The following is a 21,217-nucleotide window of genomic DNA, read 5'->3' as shown; positions in this document are numbered from 1 at the left end:
ATAGTGCTTAAGCTCGATGTAACCGCAGCAATATAGACATCGCACTTGCGGTATACTCGAATGAATCGAATCGAATCGAAGCCCCAGCCTCCCTCTTCTCGACCTTAGGTGTAATTAACGATTTAGCAGATTACGTTTAAGGATAACGTCGAGAATTATTGCTGTAACACTCATTCGAGCGTTTATCGATAATGCGGTACCCAACGTAACTACTGCATTATAATAATAAAGTGATCAATTATTTAAAAATTCTCGCTTTCTCTTTATTGGATATAGAATAATTTTTTAGATTATTGATGTTTTAATTTAAATTTAATAAAAATTTGATATTTGATAATTAAATTTTAAATTAAAATCTTATTAAAATATAATCAACTTGAAAAAAAAATGAAAAAAAAAATAAGATTTTATTATTTACTTACATTCTTGAAACTTAATTCACATGAAGTAGCTTTTCCGGTTACTTGCAATTTAAAAATTATCTTCGTTAGAAGAAAATTGATTACATAAATAATTATAATAAATATGACATTTATCAAGTACGTCATAGAACACTCTGCGGGATATTATGTCGCGTCACAGACATCTTGTGAAAAGTGAGTTTTCGTTACGGGTCGTACAACAATCATACCATTCAACTTCCTCCGTTAATGCAGGTTAAAAACATACTGACCTTTCATCAAGAATCCATCCAAAATCGTCGGGCTGCGTGACGCAACTAGGGATAAATGGCTCTCGAACTTTCGAAACTGAAGTCGTAATTTTTACCTGCCGGGCAACCCGTATCTAACTGAGTTGGTCTCGTGTCGTCGTGGTATTAGGAAAAAGAAAAAAACTAAAAGGGCTGACAGTTGCAAGGTCAGCTCAGAATGGTCGAAAGCGTATACAAGAAATATCCCTTTAAATGCGGAACCGTGAACACGCTGCCACTTCCGAAGTTTCAGTTATCAAATGCGAGATTAACTGTATAATTAGTGTACGAGTCGTTAATGTACTCAACTTTTTTTATTTGAGACTAGACGTGTTCGTTAGTGCGCAAATATGATCGATGGCCGTATGACAGCTCTCTCGGGACTTGCGAAATTTTGTTTGTTCCGGGATGTAACGTAATGAATTGATAGAGTGCTCGCGACACGATGCGTATCTATGCAGGCTATATGGAAGATACTTGTAAATTAATTCAGACGAACAAAATGCGGATTTTATTTGCGACTATAAAATGTTACGTATAAATTATAAAGTGAAATTTTATCTCAGAAGTAAATATCGATAAATAATTTTTGTAACAATATCAACTTGTTCACAGTGACAGTAAAAAGCGCAAATTTTAATGTCTTTTTTTCATTGATATATATGAATATGTACAATTTTAGAATTTTTTATAAATGACAACAAATATTTTATTTTTTATATTTGATTGTGATGGATTAAAATATACTAAGTTATAATATTAAATACATTTATGTCATATTTCTTTCCTTGAATTAGAATGTAAATATTTCGGGATGTGAAACACTGTAATCGGTATTTTTACGATGCACATGATCGTAGTCCGAGTGGGGAAAGATCAGGTTTTCGAAATATCCACCATATTTGTTTTGCATTGTCGACACATATATTCGTTTTGCATTGTCAAGTTTAAAGTACGCGCGAGAGTGACAGTCAGTCTCCAAGTATTTGCACCGATACTTATTTGCGGCTTATGAAAATTTTAAGTCTCATAAATCACGAGTTATGGAACAGGTATAAATTATGGTTATTATCGGTTTTACTGCGTCCAAGAGCGTCTCTCGATAATCCGGTGCCGTCGCACCGTAAAAGCGAAAGTAGGGAATCGCTCGCTATATACATATATATAAGCGGAAGTTTTACGGTCGACCGATCAGTTGTGATTTTAAGTTGTGTGTGTAAGACACAAGGTCATCTCAAAAGACCGCTGATGACCCAGCAGAGTGGTGATCTATCGTATACTGGTTATAAAGACATAAAGTTTCGACTTTATAATAGTTTTATATATTATTACCAATTAATCTTGTTAGAACATGAACTAGGATTATACTATATAGATAAAAGTTTAAAGTTACGATCGCTTCAGTGAAACTGAATTATTTAAAAATGACTTTAGCTTTGGACCATAATTGACTTTAAACTAGAACGCAACTGTTCACGAAAATTTATTATTTATTATAAGACAGTGCCACATTGACTGGTAATAAGAATCCAAGTACTAATATTTAGAAAAGTTATTTTAATTGTGATCGATAAACTTTATATTTATTTATAATGTGCATTTATCACTTCTTTCGGTGTTTTTAAAATATTTATAAAATAATATCGGTAAACACACAAAACAGCATATTTACGTATATTTGCTTTATGAACTCTCTAAATCTGAATCGGTGAATAGTACTGCTGAATCAGTGAATAGTCACTGATTCAGATTTAGAGAAAAGAGAATATAGGACGTGTATAAACATTATAGTTTCAAGATAATCTGTACCATATGATGTGACACTTTGACGTATATTCGATAGTGCCGGTTAATATTAAAATTATTTCGACTAAATTAAATGTGTGGCAGTGCGGCTTCCTTGCAACGGAAAATAATATGATATAACAGCTTTATTAATATAACAGATTAAATTCTGTGATATAGAATTAATAATCGAAACAATGAAATTAGCATTGTAAAATTTGGAACGCAGGCAAATATCATGTAGTCACAAAATAGAATTTATTCAAAAAAACACTGTTATTGATTTCGTGTTCTAGATTTACGAATGTCGAAATAATGGGAATATGATTTTCCGCGTATAGGACCTTATTGCGATACGTTTCTAAGAGCCGTTAAAGGCAAGTCTCATATTGTCTACCGTGAAACTTAATCTTCAGCTGTTGCTTCCAGGCGAATGAGGTTTCATTAAAAAAATCCAATTTTTAAGAGCGACTACGTTCAAGCCAAGGGGCAAGAATTAAATTCTGCGTGCTTCTTTTTTTGCTTGCGGCAGCGCGAAATTTGATGGGCTTGGAAGGAGACCCTCCCGATACACAAGGATAGTATCCTAGAGTAGTACGTAAAGAGGCTGATATTAAAGGAGAAAGGAGAGGCATAAATAATTGAGAGACGACCGTCGTCGAATTGATAAGAATCATTTTAATTACCTTAAATGAAATATGTTATTGCTCACAAACAGAATGTTACGGTATATTGGTCGTTATTTTATATCTCATAAATAGTAATGGTATGAGCTATTTATTTAAAAAGTGATGTTAGCCTATTTTTCAAACATGACAAATAAACGAAATAAAATTGTTTAGGCCGATGTTCTATTTTAAAAATAAATAGCTTTTTAACGTACGAAAGTTTTGAATAAATTATTAAAGTTTTTAATCTATATTCACTATATCTATCTTCGCCAGAGTGAAACTTTAAAAGCACATACATACAAAAACAGACGTACATTTAAAGCATAACTATAACTTTGTTAGCTAGAGACATAATTTATTCATTACAGCGATACAACGCGAGATATTTCAATTCCGCTGGTATGTCATCACTGATATAATCATGTAAAATATATATAGGTATATAGATAAATAGATACGTTAGGTCCCTTAGGACGTGTATGTGTATGTGATACATACTTATACTTAGGATATACACTAAGGTATGAGATAGCACCGTCCACCATGACTAATGACGTCTAGTTCGCGATACTTCTGCTGGTACGACACTCACTCTTACGGGGTGCGCGATATCTCAAAGTAAGAGAGGATCTACGTATACAATAATTAATCGCCGGTTAATTGTGGCCGGCGTGATGCGGGCGCCATGGTGGAAATTGGCGTAACCTCGTCTGGCACGAGAATTCGTTGCGCGTGTCGAATTTATGCGTGTTGCTCTCGCAGTGGAAATGGAAATTTCACTCGCGTCGACGCCATTTGTCGAATGGGAGAGAGCTATGAAAAGTGTTTTGCAAATAGTGGTGACGCAATTACGCGATCGTACCGAAATTCATTCTGCAAATATGTAGTAATCCCAGTGGACTACAGTTTTCATCGTAATGAAAGGAATTTATAAGCAGGCTCGCAAATTAATCTAGTTGTATTAAAATTTCGATATATCGAGCTTAAATCAATTTTCACTGATGCGGAAATTTCTCTCGCGGTAGTATTGGAATTGTAATTGTTATTTTGAAATAACAATTTGCTTCAAATAATACTTTTTTTTGCTGCCGATACAGTAAACATTAACTAGAAAAATAGGGATTAATCACTCTAGCGAACGTGTCATATTAAATTAATTAAAGAATAACAAAATAATTATTTAAGAATGCAAATTCGCTCGAAATTGAATGTTTGTCGATCACAATCGGAGGTAATCTTATTGTTAGTAGTAATTGTTCAAGTATCTTTAGCTTGTATTAGAAGTGTTCGGCATTCATTATTGCAATATTAAATGAAATCTCAAGTCTTTCATCTTGCGTCGATAAACCGCAAAAATGACTCGTGCTCAGCTTTATTCGATGGAAATTTCTTTCTTGATTCTATCGTCGCCGCACGCAAATCCAACGGTCAAAGAGGAAAAAAGGGAGGTAACACCCTTTTTCTCGAGCAGCCTGCTTGCTCGCGAGTATGATAAAGAGATTTCCCGTCTCGCCCGTCTCTCCCCGGCCTGATCCGAGAAGAATGGTACGAGTGGAAGTGTCGAACATGTGCCCGGGATTGGCCGGCGCACTTCCTCGGCCGTGGAGAACTCCGAGAAGTCAGGTGCAAGGATGTACATGCGCGCGGACGTCGAAATATTTCTGAAAGGAACGGCTGGTCAGGACGCGGACGGAGGATGGGGTAGGACGTGGGGAGCGGAGGTGGAAGAGATCCGGAAAGTCCTTGGGCAAAGGGTGCACCTCCAGCGCGCGGTTTCTCGGAGAGGTATGAGAGAGAAAGATAGAAATGGTTGATCGTGTGCGCTGCCGGTGAAGAGAATGGGGTGGTCGTTCGGTCGTTCGTACGTGAAGGGTCGGTGTTAGGCAGTCGGAACATGGCATAGCGCGCGCGGGAAGGAATAGGCAGTCGTAGAGAGAAGGACCGACCACCGTTGGAATGTGAGCGGGACGAGGACCCGACCAGGAGTCGGGTGAGAAAGAGAGAAAGGGGGCGAAAATCGAGAGCGACGGGACGATAGAAGGAGAGAGTAGGAAGAAGAGGAACAGTACCCGAAGAAGGGGACCGGAGATAGAGGGAAAGAGATATAGGAAGCCAGGTTGAGTGAGTAAGAGCGAGAACGGGAGGGCGAAGGATAGAGATCCACGGGGGATGGTGCGCGCGTAGGGTCGCGCGCGCGACAACGAACGTGGGTGTTCCCGAAAGGGGGTGGGGAGAGAGCGGCAGGAGAGAGAGAGCGGTGGGAGAGAGCAGCGGGAGAAAGCGGTGGGGACTCCCTAGGCCGAGGGAACCAGTCGGGTCCCGGCTTTAGGTCGTGGTGGCGTTCAGTTCACAGGCGGGTGCCGTGGCGCGCGGTTGGCCTGTACGGTGTTGTACGTTGTAGTGTGTGTTTTCTCGTTAAGAGAAAGATAGAGAGAGGGAGAGAAAGAGAAAGAAAGGGAACGAAATAGAGGCGATTGAAGCTTTGAGATCGTCCAATTCGACAGATACAACGAGATAGCGATAATAGTTCTTGCGAGTCAGTAATTGTTCGATCTGAGCAACGACGGAATTGTTCTCTGTCTGACGAAATCTCAGCTCCGATCCGACGGACATATCTCTCTCGCCATTCGAAGGAAAACAAGTTCGTATTTTTCTTCCGCGAACGTCGGTTCGATGGAACCTATCGATCGTAATCAGTGGATAGTGTGATATCTACCTGATCGCGCGCAAATCGGAGCGCAACTTTTGGAGCGTTGCGACGACGGACGTCAATAAGGAGTCAAAGTGACGCGCAGATAAACAGATCGAGAGGCACGGAGTGGCTGTCTGTCACGGACTCGCTACCGAGTTATCGGCTTTAGTTCTAGGAGGGCGTAATCGAGGAGCTCGTAAAGTGAGTGAGTGACAGTGACGGAAGTGTGTGATCGCCAAGGCGGCGGATGATAGGAAGTTCTTAACGACGCGGGTGTGTATAACGACGGAGAATTGCCGTATCTCTCAAGACGACGTTCATCAAACTTGAAACGGACTCGAGGACATCTCGTGGTCGATATTTCTCTGAGTGGTGAGTTTTTTTCTATGACTCATAAAATTCGACGAATCGACACAATCGAGGAACGAAATCCGAAAACACAACAGTCCAAGAACTATTTGAGAAGCGTTCGAGAGATTAGATAGCACGTATAGACGTTTTAAACCATTTTAAAGCGTTACTAAAGGTGCGATTGTTTTCCGCGTTTTGCTTTCTACGCACTTTTAAATTTATCGTATCTTTTGTAAGAGATTTTCAGAACATTATGTCTCATAATGTTTTGCATTTATATAAGACAAGATCTGTAGAAAATGAGTTATTAAGACTTGTAGATACATTAGCAAGATATCTAAAAGATTGAATAAATTGATCAGTACTTTGATAGCAATTCTTTTTCTGAAATTGTTTACGTTATTCTTTCGCAGAAATCGACACAATTTTGGATCCGTTGATACGATAGACGAAGTTTTGTTTGATAAAAGTTGTTAAGATTCTTTGACATGTTTGTCTCATTGTCAATAACTATACGAAGTGTTATGAAACACGTCACTGCTCTAACGGATGATGAAATATAGACTTTCACATAAGACACGAAGGCGAGACTTGGAATGGATTATCGACATTGATAATATCTTGTTGATAACTCGATATAAGAATAGAATAAAGGTGCTAGAAAAAAGATAATTATTAATTATCTTTTGAGCGGTTTCCATTATATGATATTTTAACATAGCATTGAAAAGAATATTTCCATTTTAATGTGTTGTTTCCTCGGACTAGATCTAACATCATTAATAGTGAATTAACTGATTCTCAAATTTTATACGATATGCTTACGTGCTTTATAACGATATATAATTATGTAAAAAATTCAAAAAAACGTAAAATTTTCCTTGATATTTTATTTTGTTTGTAGGAAGGGAAAGATTTTCCTTCACAAATGTAATACATTTAGAAAGCAGATATTCTTGTCATGAGATTATTGTAATATTTTTGTTAATTATACTTTTACAATCGCGCGATATTTCGATTTGTGTCTATAAATAGTATGTTTGATGACTAATAGTGAAGCATTAGAATTTACTAAAAAAACGACGCAATCAAATGACGAATAAGTTTAGAACACATCGATATCTATTTCCTGACAAAAATATCCAAGTGTCTATCGTTATCGGTTTTTATCGCTCATAAAATAAAAAGACGTGTTTAAATTCGAGTTGTTTTTATGGAGAGAAAAAATGATTCTCAATTACCGTGAGAAACGTGAAAGTTAACAGTCCGCCGTCGCTTGGCGGTTTGATAGCAAACGGTTGAAGTTTCTGGTTCACCTAGCGAATAGAGCTGCGAGCACCACGAGAGTCATTTTGCGAATAATGCTTCACGGTAATATTCGCAGATCGATGTTTATGCCGTGGCGCCTGTCACGCGCAGTCTGTCGCGCCGAGCTCGCACAACGCAGTGAAACGCGAAAGTGATCCCACGCCGCAAAAAAAGAAGGGAATAAAATCGTGCGATCGTAAAACACAGAAGCTCTCGATCATACGACACACATCGGCGTGTATGTCATCGATGCATGTAGACTCGTAGAAAAAATGGTGGAACCAAGTTTTCAAACCCAATTTAAAGTTTGCGCTGAATTGCCGAAATTTAGTAGCACACGCTAATGTCTCTAATATATAAGCTGTCATTATCGCTGTTCCTGTTCACGACAGGTTCTTTGGGATAAATATGACCGAATAAATATGAAGTCAATCTTCTCATTTATACACAAAATTTACTGGCCACAAAATTATTGGATTGTTTAGTATTTAAAATTTATTTGGGCGAATTTATTGTCAGGACTGTGTGAATGACGGAGTTTTTCGGTTTTTTTTTTAATTGATTTTTTTAAATCAGAACTTAATTGTTGTTGTTTAATGTATAGTAATAACAATTTAAATAAATTTATTAGAATTAGAATAATGTGGTAATCCTGAAATTTTATATGTATATAAGTATATACAATATGCTTCTCGTGCTATCTAAATCGGCAATAATCGATTCTTCTGCTTTAATGTCGCAGTCAATGACATTCCGCGGGCTTTTCACCGATGAGATTGCAAAATCTCGAGCTAAAGACGAAGTCCTGACTCGATTCGCGGGTTTTCAATGTAACCTGACCAGCCTAATTCTAACGGCACGTCCCAGTTTTTTTTTTTTCGTGAAAGTTTCCGAGTATAACGGCGTTGTCTCGACACAGTTCGAGGCAGTGAATTTAAGAGCATTGTCGTGTCGTGCGGCCAAAACGAAAATAAGGGAAGTTCGAACGGAACCCTTTGCACACTGTGCCCACTGCGGGAAATTTTTTTTTTCTCTTTTAGAATCTTTTTGTCGGGGATGTAGGTAAATCTTAATGCATCTATAAGTCAACGGTTTTTTTACTGTTTAAAATTTATAGGAGAGAAGATATTTGTTCGGTTTTTTTTCTTATATGCGATCGCCTAAACCGTTAACAAACAAGAAAATTGAACGAACTGTTGGATCAATTTAATGTATGTCAACTTTGGTATGTCAATTTTAAGCCGCGATATATATATATAGCTACGTATTCTAATTCTAATCTTCTAACTTTCTAATATTCTAAAATCTTGTTTTGTGTTGTTCTGACGTTATAATTTGCCAGCATTGTAAAATTTGATTTTCTCGCGGATTTTTCGTATAGCTATCTGTAAAGCCGGAAGCGCATATAAAGTATTGTATTTGGAACGGATAATCTCATGGATAATCTCCTTAAAATATTAAAGGCAGCATTAGGAATATCACGAAAATCTTGAAATGGTTAAGCTGGGATTTTTTCTAATCCGTAAACAGGCCTCAGAGTTCTTGACAGAATTGCCTGAACTGTTGGTTGGTAGCATCTAATAGTGCCATAATACGAGCTAACATCTCGTGAATGCGGATTTTAGTAGATGCGTTGTGTTACAAGTGACTTTATGAATACAACGTGGTAAAAAGTACGACGGTAGCGAGAATGCCGAATAGTAAAAGCTGGCGGTGTATCACTCTTATATTGTAATCTTTGCGCTATATGATATATGATGCAAGAATGAAATATTTCGTCTCGACTGCCAAGACGAAATATCTTTTTCTAAATATTCGTGATGGAAAATCAGAATGCACGCAAAAAATCAGATTTCATATGTAATTCTTTAAATCTTGTAAATATTTTTTTTTATACATTCATCTCTTAATATTTGCGACTAAGGTATTCAAGCCATTCTTTTCACAGAGTAAAGAGATTTAAAGAACCGAATGGATAAACCGCTCAAAAGTTAATGATAATTTCTTAGGCGGTACTTAGGAAAGTATAATAGCTAAACAATATTTCATTCAAGTAATACTTACTAATACTTCCGTATATTAAAGTTTTTCGACACTTCGTTGTTTTTCGACCAAAATTACTGCGCTCGCAATATGACATTCGTGTCTTATGATTTAGCAAGAAGAAAAAGTTCACTAAAATTTTAATAGTTCTGTTTCGTCGATGTCCAATTAGTGCTATTAGTGTTTAATAGCTGTTGCTAATCTCACTTTCGACTTTTTGGAATAAATCCATAAAGGCAAACTTGTGCGAAGCGATTGAATCGTTTTTGCGTCGATTAGACAAAAAAGGAGCAATTGATTCGGTTTGTCTCTTCGATGTCGCGGCGATTCGCGATGTGTCGCATTTCCATAGGTTGAGGAATGGGTCTCGTGAAGTGCGAAAAGATTGTCGCGAACGCGAGAGATGGTGCGCGGATAACGCCGCGCCGCCGGCCACGGCCGTCGGGTGATGTTTCACCCGCAGCCGTCCTACATCAGGATCTTTACCGGCTATCTCCTTTAAGCTCACTCTCCTCTATGGAAGGTCCTCCGCGGTTCCGAGACCGTTTGCGTTTTCCGCACTTCCAGCCCTCTCTTTCTCCTTCGTCACTCTCGCATGAAAATTATTCTCTCGTTCGCTTTCCGTCGGACGGAAAAAGCAATCTGTTAACGGATCTCGTTCTTCATCCCTGTACGAAAAAGCGTCTCTTCAAATCTGCTTTTTCTCTTGGAAGGATTAGTAATATTAACATTCGCGTATCGACTTGTTAATCTCTCTGCTTAAATAGAAAAAAAAATTAATGCCGTCTCATCAAAATTATCGTGGCTCAAATTAATATCGGCATATTTTGGATTTTTCACCTATGCTAATCCTTTTTATTGAATGCATTACGATTTTATTTATCATAATTTATTATGTCCTTTTATATATGTCATTTTAATTAAGATTTATTACTTTTATTAATTTTCACGTTTGCAGAACATATATCATAAAATACACAATCTATATTGTATAATTATAGGTATAACTGTATAATTGAATATTTTTTATTTAAAAAACAATGAACGGTAAAATATCTGGTTGTTGGTATAAAACATTGTTAAACGTTAAATATAATTTAAGTGCTTTGTTTTATATGAATCAGATTATTATTTTATAAAATTCTAGCGTATTACGGTCGAGCGTGTATTTGACAATTTGCAAAAAATACAGTTTTTGTAACATGAAAATTCGAAACCTTCTATTCTGTTACGTGCGATAATAAGGTAGCATGGCATATTAAATTAGTCACGCAGGTTGTAACGCGCAATTTGCATTGAAATTGTAAAGATATTGGCAAGTAACAACGTTCATTTCATACAAGAATATTAGTGGCTGGAAAAGCCACTTTATATATGTATATAATTAACTTCTTTAAAAATAGTCATCATGCCATGCAACTTGCAGATCATTCATCGATCTCTTGCTTGCTGTATCGTCAAATTAACGTTTGTTACAACAATATCTTTATATTATAATAAATATTTTGTACAATTTGTGGGCCGAGCATATAATAATGTTTCATATAGAGAGAAGAGAAACTCTTTTAAAACGATAAATTATTTTAGCGAGTAAGTCTGGAATCTACCACTATATCTTGGGTTTTATTTTTAAATAGTTCTTTATGCATATTATACAGTCTGCTTATAAGAATTTGTAAGATAAGCATTATTTTAGAATTATTGAGGAATATGTTTAAACTGTCTGACGTCTACGTACGCAAATAGTCTTCTTTGTCTAATTCCTGAATAGTTAACATATTCGACGAACTCGCTATATATAAACGTCTAGAATCGTTTCTTATTTCTAACAGACGAGATAACAGCGCGATTAATATAAAAGGTCGCAAGAAGATTCCTTAGTATGCATCATTTGTCGCGTTTATCTAATCGTGGGCGAATCAATGAAATTGATCGAACGGACGCTCCCGTCCGCCTAAATTTACGGTCGGTCCTTAGCGTGCTCGCGCACATCTGTCGTTTATCTGTTAATCCGCGTGTGATTTCGCGGATTTCTCTCTCTCTCTCTCTCTCTCTCTCTCTCTCTCTTGACGGGGATCGCGGACGACGTCTTAAATAGCTCAACAGATAAGATGGAGACCGCAAAGGCCCGGCACTCAAGACAGTGTAAGACTTCTCCCGACAGACCGACAGGGGAACCGGACGGACTCGCTCACGCGAATTCTCGTTTCGCGAGTCGCCGCGATAGGATCTCGGTTCCTGTATGTGTTTCAGCTGTGAATTTCGCGTCCGTGCGCGGGTATATCGATCACGGGTTTATTTTATGCCTCTATAAATTAAGCGGCGCGTTAACGTGTTCTGATACGACGACTTCCAAGAATACCACGACACTCTTTAGCATATCGCAGTTTCATTTCCGTGTATGACGCGCGACCGTGTGCCCGCGCGTCATATCCACCTGAAAAAAAAAAGATTCATTAAAGGGCGAATATGCACTTTATATTCACCCGTGGCTGACGTAAACGAATCGGTAGTCTCTTCCAGCGTAATTTCCTACGTAAACTCACAGCCCGTTATATCTCGCGGTAATTTGTAACATCTAATTTGAATTCAGCGGTTTTTTCGAGATTGATTATTTTTACGATAAGCATTTCCTGTACTATACATAACTCATTTTCCACTCTATTCTATCCTGTGCTATTCTGCTTCTGCATGCAGCATTCGTGATATCTTTCTTTACATAATTTATTCATATCGTATATACATGTGTATAATTATAATTCGAAATTTATAAGTTTCGAGCTTACTATCGTTTACTATCAAAACGTACCGCTTGTTCTGTTCTGTTCTGTTCCGCTCGGCCGGCACCCACGTGAGCCCCTGACACCCTTTCACTTCACAGGCAAATCACGCATTTGTCACGTATTTCCGCTCGCGCTTGTATGCATGCACCGACTTTTTCTTAACATCCTGTCGCCTTGTGCAACACCTCGCCAAGCGTCGGAGTCTGAGAACATGACATATCGTCACGCGCATTGTTCTTCGGTCGATCTGATTTTTCGGCGTGGGTTTTATCCGAGAAAAATCCAACTTTCTCATGAAATTCCAACACCTGGGAAGTTCATTGACGTTTCCCCAAGAATACATGGCACACTTCGCGTTTGCAATCATGGCATAACGATTTATTTACTGACTAAATATTAGAAGCAAAAATATTGTGTACTATATATTGTTTTTTTGGACATGGAAAATGATAGAAGCGTTAAAACAAATATTTTCAGCCATTTCATCAACTATCGACCAGTACTCGTTTAAAAATACCGAGAAAATTTCTCGGATATTTATTGTCATGTAGGAACAAACCATGAATGACATTGAGATTTTTCTCTTAATAAATGAAGCCTCAGTGCCTCGGAAAAGGTGACGCGATAGCGAGCGTCAATTAATATCATTAGTCGCTAAAGCTTGATAATGCCAATTAGTGAAATCCAGGCGTGCGCGGCGACCCTCAGTGTTTGACACCCTCTGCAAGCCCAATTATCCTAATCCGAAATGAACAACTATACGCGCCGTCGTACTGCCAAACATTCGTTCGCACTGTAACAATTAACAATCGTCATTCTGATATTACTGTACGGGCCCTCGTTAATTCCTCGCGCGCGACTCTTTATTTAAATTATCTGTCAGCGTCGGGTACAGCATAATAATTATGGGACGGCATGAATCCGACGTCAAAGGTCGAATAACTCGCTGCGGAAAATCATTGTTCGTTGCAACGCATGCGCGTTTCCATCGGCATCCTGCACGAAATGTCAAGCTAATCGAAGAGATAAGTGGGCGAGGATGATTGTCATATATCTTTTACAAAGATTGATTTATACCTAGAGACATAAATTATTGCTTTCCATTATATCGTATATACGTATTATCGGTCTGCGCAATTGCATTTAATGAACCTGATAGAAGTAGGCAAATGTATTCATTATTAAGATTATAATATGCTACTATTGTTATTTGAATTTTTAAGTTGACAATCTTAGACTGTTCAACGTAATTAAATTTGACATGTTTGCCTTATCCGTTTGCTCCTTCGGTTAATTATTATTCAATAATATTGCAGTTCTATTCCTTTGTGTTCTCCAGCGTTTCGCTAAGACCATAGCGAAGCTCGTGAATTTCGATTGAGTTTGGATTGTTAAGGACTAGTTGATAATTCGATTTCGCAAAGTTGCTTATCCCTGTCTCTTGAATTTGCACTATCACTTCCCAGAATCCGTCTAATTAATAATCTTGCTTTGAATTTCTCGAAACAGTGCTGAAGGAATCTCAGTAGAGAATAGGTATATGTTTGAGTTAACACTATCAAAAGATTCTTATATATTACTTTCTAGATTTTATATATATAATTACATAATTACATTTATAGATTGCCTATATATAGAAAACATTTATAAAAATTATATAAATAATTCTATAATTTAACATGTTAATTAAATTTTTGTTACATATTTAAATGTTTTCACTTTTTTGTTCTTAAATTGAAATTACATTTTAATGCCTCGTACTTCTGTCCCCTATTCTCCTTTGTCATATAATTTTCCTAAGGTATATTAGAAGGTATAGATTTATAATAGTTTGACATTTTGTTTCATTACGTTCCATTACTCTACCAGTAGCCACCAATCTCCCGACGATCATCTTCCACGATCATCGACTCGTGTTCGCGCCTCGCCCACGTGGTGCTATTAAAGCTTCGAATTAATCGACTGATCAGAGACTCGTCCAGGCCGGAATGATCGTTGAGGGTAATGATAGCCGCGAGGAATGCTAATGTAGGGGCAAATAAAACGAAGTCTGCCTTCACGTTTTGTCACTCGACATATAATTTTGCCGTGAAAGTCCAATGAAAGATGGCGAAATGCGGAGAGGGGGATGAGAGAACGCGGAGGCTGGCGGGACCCAGTGGGCCGAGGCGCGCTTACAAATTACGGAGAGAGCGTAGTCACCACCAGCCGTTGGGACGACCCGGTAATTTGGGAAGGGCGATGAGATTAAGCTGCTCCTCGAAAACCATCATTTCATCGCGACAAAGGTACGCATTACCCGCGATAGGACGCGGCAGTACGACGACAGGCGCACTCGCGCCTTTTGACTTGCTAATGTTGAATTGGGCTCGCATGCTACGATGCTCCCTCGTGCTTTTTAGTTGATATTTTCGGATCTCCGTGTGATTATTACGAATGTGATTATATAACCCGCCGATATCGATGCGTCGCGACTGTAGGAACCATTTTTTACGAATCCAAATTTGGGACACTGAGCAGAGAATATAGTGAAGCAAAAGAGGTCCTATAAAATGGCATGTTCTTGAATATTTCAAGCTCCATCGTATATTATTTAATATAGCATATTCAAAACAAATTATATTTAATTTTATTATAATAAAATTGAATATAATCTGTTTTAAAATATGCTATAGTTTATTATTCTTCATAGTCATTATGAAAGATGACGACGAATATTGGAGTTATATTAGTTTAAAGTACATTGTACTTATCGTTTGGTTTCTGTCAAAACTGGGTCGAGGATCCGGGATTTTTTCCTCGGGGATGGATCTTACTAATCGATATAAGTCTAGCTTGAATTATATATCAAAGAACGAGCTCTTTGTCGAGCAGATGGTGCGATCGATATCGCCGTCTGTCCTTTTCGACATTTCGAGACTAAGGTAGGAATCGTCATTTTACTATAAGGAAAGTGTATTAGAGGTTCCCTTTGATTTGCTAATTTTCAACTGCCCGCGAGCAGAATTCGCTCTTTGATCTTTTGCGCGTATTAACGACGCGACGTGGGTGTTAAGTCGGCATCATGACGTCTTTGATTTTCATGGCTCGCTATAGCAAGATGGAAAGGTGTTAGCAGTTTTTATTATATGGAAAAAACAGATGTAGTTTTTCGCTTAGGCAATTAATGATGTTCCAACGTAATCGATATTTAAGATATAACATGTTCATTAAACGCGAAACATCATAATTATTGTCACTATTCAATCCTTGATATTTTGCAGCATTTATCGTTTGAAATAATTGAGAAAATAATTTTTAATTAAAAGTTTAAAATTATTAAAAGAAAGGGCAATTATTTTGTCATGATTTAGAGATTGTTACTTTTTAGATTTATATAACTAATTAAATATTTTTAATAAAAAAAAAGAAACTATAATTTTATATTTTATATTAAGATTCTTAAGAGAAAGAAAAGGGAGAGGAGAGAGAAAGAAAGAGAAAGAGAATTATTACAAAATAATAAAGCATAAAAGCACACCAAGTTTATAATAAAATAACACTATTATTTTATTATTTTGTTTAAAAAATTTAATACAATATAATAGAATTACTTTATATACAAATCTTAAAATTGCATCGTGCAATCTCCAATCTACAAAGCGGTAAGATGGACGATGAGATATGCTTATTAATCTGCTTCTTAGTTCTGGTGATTGCATCTGTTTTCTTCGTAATCATGATCTTATCTTAAGAAAAGCTACAAGAACGACGCGCCGTTCTTTACTCGTGACGCCAAATATAAATCTCGAATTTCTGAGCAAAATGTGCAAAGAGAAATGGGGGAGATGGGAGTGATATAATTAATCGAACTATAATTCCTTTTGCTGTTTTGACTTGCTAATTCGCGAGTTTGAGCCGCCCGAGATCGCGGAACAGTGCGCGTTCGCTTTTGTCCCGAGAAATTTTCATCGGCGTCGTTATATTTCATACGTATTGTCCGTTCCGTTCCGTCACGCTTCGCCGGAATCCGGCTATTCAAGCTTTTGTCGTGCGCTAAAATCCCGAAGTATGAACCGAAATGATTAATCGAGTATCGGTATATCGTTGCGTCGCGCCGCGCGGTGATCGATGTCGATATTGATGTAGATTTTTTCGCGTTCGCCCCGGTAAGCGGGAAATCAAATAAACGACGCTATCACCGCGCCGGCTCTTGTGGATAACGAAGTTTGTTTTTTTCCCCGGGAAACTTTGGTGCATCGTCGATCACGTTGCTCGGTGCACATTTTAGGTATATAAACTGATTTTGGATGACATTATGCGAAAAATTAGTTAATGTCATATTACAGTTTATTACGCGCGAAAGAGTAATCTAATATGTTTTACTTTTATCGATACCTATCTTTGGTGCCTAGTTGTAGCATATTCGATATTCGAGATATTTGAAATAGAAACTTCTTATTTTACTTTGAACAGCCTTCCTCTCTCCCCCAGAAATAACGATAGAGTCAACTAAAAGAATAAAAGGCAGTGAAACCCCGCGGGATGCCTCGAGATTAGTATCAGTTTCGTTTTCGAAATAAATTTTTTATTAAGCTCCAGCTATGATTCTATGAGCGAGGAAACAGCGGGGAAGTCGAGAGACAACAGATAGCCCGCGTCATCTGCGTCAGATGACAAATGTCGGCCGTTAAGAAATGGATGAGCGCGGCTCCATATATCATAGAGATAATTATATTACAGAGCTTCTGGCGAGTATTTTTAGGCATCTAACATCGGTCGGTATCATACAGGACACCATTGGTGTCCTCCCCTATCCGTCACACCCCTCTCATCCGGCACTGCAGGCTTATATCGCGCGAAGATAACAGAAATAGATCTTGTTACGAAGGGGTGAAACATTAAATTGTTCATCATTTGTCCCTTCGGCCGTATCCGAGCATTAAGAGAGATATGTGCAGCTGCATCTGTTGCGAATCTCTCGTCTACGCACAAACAATAATCCGCGTATATAGAGAACTATTTGAATTATCATTTTATACTGGGGTCGTAGAATCCCGAGATGTCCTTGTAGCAACAGACACAGGATTATGAACTACAAAAAATAAGGATTATTTTAATTCAGTGAAGTATTCAGATTGTTAGGAGTTATATTATTTTATTTTAGCTGTTTTATTTTATAGAAAAGCTGGAATAAACAACGCGATTAAAATATTAATTACGGACCTTTTTCCTTCCACGAAACATCTTTATTGGATTCGTATTATTTTGATTTTTACTAAATATTGCAAAAAATAGAATACATATTAGTGTATTATCACATTTATATAATAATTATTTACCATCGATTATATATTTTCGAGTTTCATATGCGATTTCTAGTTATACATAGATATATTTATTTATATATTTGCATTTCCTCTTCATACATACACTCCTCAAATGTGATTGGTATATTTAACAGATTTCCCTCTCTCATGATAATTAGTTTGCAGATAAGCTAATTTTCAGAGTTTAGTGCACATATACGCGATGTTCTGGCCTTTTGCACATCCGAGGACCCCTTACAATGCAATTTTAAATGAGCTCGCAAAAAGCAGGAATTAGTATCAAACGGCTCTTAACGAGAGTAAGGAATAATCTGTGTGCTGCACTCGGTGCTGAGAGAGAGAGACAGAGAGACAGAAAGACAGAGATAGAAAGAGAGGAAGAGAGACCTATTATGCAATTCTCCTGTGCCCGCCGGTGCATTCGCGTGGTCACGAGCAAACGGCATTCTCATGAGCTCGAATTAATCCACGGCTTGTGTTGTGACCATCAAAGAACTCTCTCTCAACGAAACCGTCAGGCACACACAAATCGTTGCTTTGGTTATGCTATGACTTTAGCGCCCTCGATGATGGGCCCTCGAGTACGTTCGAGCCTTTCCTTTTCGCCCCCCGGGGATCGTAAAAACCCCCATTTTTGTCCAGCATTGAATATCATTGCTTTTATGTGCCGTGAGAGTGACACTAAATTTTCGCTGTTTAGTATAATATAAAAATATATATAAGTATAATAATTAAATAAATTAATTACAGTCTGAATACAATTGTTTTAAAGTAATTTCCATTTGCAAATATCTTTTTGGGGATTATTGGCAAAAAATCTTTTTAATTTTCACTTAAATAATATTTCTCAGCTTTACATTGCGCATTTTCAAATTATATAATAATTCAAATCTATGAATTTTAATCCTTTAATCATTAAATTTTTATAACGATTCATAGCGCTTGTGTCTGTTTTATGGCGCTGCAATATCTCAATGTAACGTACCGTATAAAGCGAAAATTAGTCTCTACCACTACGGATCATCATTGGTATGAGATGCCCGTCGATCGGGTTCGGATTCTCTTTCCTTCGTTGAAAACTTTCTTCGCTTCTCCCGTGGAACTTAATGAGGAAACTTCGGGGCAAAGCTATCGCTGCTTTAGTGTCACGTTCAAGAATAAGCTGATTCTTAGCGGCGCTTGTACTTTTTTGAAGAAGTGCAGTCACTTTTTCATTATTCTTCGCTTCACCGACGATCTCGTCCCTCTTCATCTTTTGTCTTATCATTACAAACACGTAGGTAATAGTATACATAACTTTTAGTACAAGATATTTATCAGTAAAACATATAATTTTATATTTAATAAATTATAGATCATACAATTGACTGCAGTAATGTTAAATAATATTAAATAATAATTGGAAAAATTGTATAATAGTGTTAACATTTGTACGTTATTAACGTATAAACATAATTAATATAAATGTAATTATGTTTAACATAAAAGTATTGCTCTAAAAAAAAGTTATTTTCACGCATAAATCTCTTCATTAATCATATAAATGCTATCGTCATAACGCGTCTAAAAAGCAATGTCAATGATGCATCTCGAAATGTATCTCTTCTTTCATTTCGGTGCCGCCGCTTTTTAATTATCTCGCGTAGCGCGAGTGACACCGCTGCACAAATTGAGAGTGAACGGACGAGGGACGAACCGAGTGAGAGAAGACTCGCGAGGATGCAGTCAGGTAAATAAATTTGTCGAAGTCCTCGTGTCGCGTCGGCTTGGTTATGGGAGGTATTCGAAGTATGCGGTGTAAATGGACGGAGGGTGAGCGCTTAAACGTTCCGACAACCGCGTAATCGTGTTTAAATGAGAGTGCAATCTCAGACGCAACTAATTGCCTTGATTCGACTTTTTTCTGGCTGTCAGCACTAAAAATCACAAACGAAAATCTATCTCTGCTTAATGAGCTCACGACGTGTCGATGTGAACGTATTATTTTCTGACCTTTGATTTTTACGACGATAGATGTAGAAATATATAATCCGTTTCCACATCTCTCCATTTATCCCAACTGAATGAGATAATTTCGAACGTAACATGGCAGTAAACTTTATAGTGTCAACTCTCAATCGTAAACGTCCTGCACTTCGTTTTCATTAACATTTAACTTTCCGATTTAAACCCCGAACTTTCGAACTATTATTTCGTAACTTTGTTTAATTTTCGGCTTTCAAATCGCATTTCTGTCGACTTTATATTGATTATACATATATATATAATTATATTATTTGTATAATATATATATTAATACAAATATATAAATAAATCTAAAAGCATTTACGTCCCATGCAGTCGGTCAGATCTTTTTAGTATAACAGTATTATTCTAACGAGCAATAAAAAATCGAAATTGTAACTTGTTGTCAGTGTTTATCTCGATTACTTTGATCAGATCCAATCCGATCCAGGAGTCACGAAAGGGTTAACTGATCAATTAAACCAACTCGACAGTTAGACCGCTTTTAACCTACTCTCGTATAGAAAGTACTTAAATTCTAACAGCATGAAAACAGGCGTCACATCTGCGCGGTGTTCTTTTAGTCCGAAGAAGATTTTTTTTTTTTTTTGAAAGATGAGCATTACATATATATATCACCGTAGCACTATATACCGTGGGCCGACGTCTAATGACGTCTAGCGTGCCCCGGTTCTCCCCGGTGTATATAACCAACGCGACGACTCGCATATTCGTGCAACCGCGCGTAGAATTTCCGCCTGTTAGCCTCTCCACGTCGGCAGGCGTTTCCGCAAAAGTCAAGAGAAGCTCGAGCGAATCCGCCGGATCGTGCTGTAACATCCTCCGCAAGAGGATGTAACATTTCCGACGCTTCGACGCGTTCGTTAATTCGAAGACGGTTGAAATCCCGTTGAGATCGTGCAATTTCACTCGAAAATTGACGCATCGGCTTTTTCTTTAAAAATAGAAGTCTCAATTTTACGGATATTAAGATTAAGTTGCTTGTTTTCATTCCTTTTGTCTCTTAATTTTATTGAAACAAGCAGTTATTAAATTTATTCAATTTATTAAATATTATTAGCATTATATATATATATATATATATATATATATACTTACTTTTCTCTCTTAAATGCTAATGACATTGCAGTAATTGTTTATTATATGCGTAATAACAGGTTTATTACCCCTAAAAATAGTTAAATAAATTTTGTGCTTTCAGAAAAATTTTATATTTTAGATAATTTTAGGACAGGCGTATATAAATTATTATGCCTTATGGTGTTTCTGCCTCTCTATTTTGGAATTTATCTCGTTGTATAAGCGGAAGGATGACAATTAACGCGAAAAGCACCCTCTAGCGCAAGTACCGTTTCGGAGTGAAGCTGTGCCTTTTGCGAGGCTCGACGAAGTTCGCTTGGGTTTCATAATCCCTCGCAGGGAGTAATTAGATGTGAGGATCGCAACCACCTTTGTCTTTCGTGCTAGCATTCTAATTTCCAGTTTTATTGGGACGTTAAAATAAATTAAAGCAAAGCTGTGCCCCGTGAACGTCACCGATTTTTCGCATATGCGAGAAG

General features: G+C 37.3%; 2 protein-coding genes across 2 annotated transcripts in view; one reads left to right on the top strand and one right to left on the bottom strand.

The window, feature by feature from the left end:
* The window catches only part of LOC143896303 (uncharacterized), a 317,491-nt gene that overhangs the window by 19,376 nt on the left and 276,898 nt on the right, over positions 1 to 21,217 (bottom strand). The window lies entirely within an intron of this gene.
* Olf413 (DBH like monooxygenase olf413) overlaps positions 5,465 to 21,217 on the top strand; it is a 196,297-nt gene continuing 180,544 nt past the window's right edge. Inside the window, exon 1 of the mRNA XM_077404056.1 lies at positions 5,465 to 6,211. The gene's annotated coding sequence lies outside the window, so the exon portion shown is untranslated. The remainder of the gene's footprint in view (positions 6,212 to 21,217) is intronic.

The sequence above is a fragment of the Temnothorax americanus genome, unplaced genomic scaffold (assembly GCF_048541705.1).
Source record: "Temnothorax americanus isolate GAGA-0224 unplaced genomic scaffold, ASM4854170v1 Scaffold18, whole genome shotgun sequence".
NCBI lineage: Eukaryota > Metazoa > Arthropoda > Insecta > Hymenoptera > Formicidae > Temnothorax > Temnothorax americanus.
Note: the sequence above shows the minus strand (reverse complement) of the source record. Positions and strands in the feature narration are given on the sequence as shown.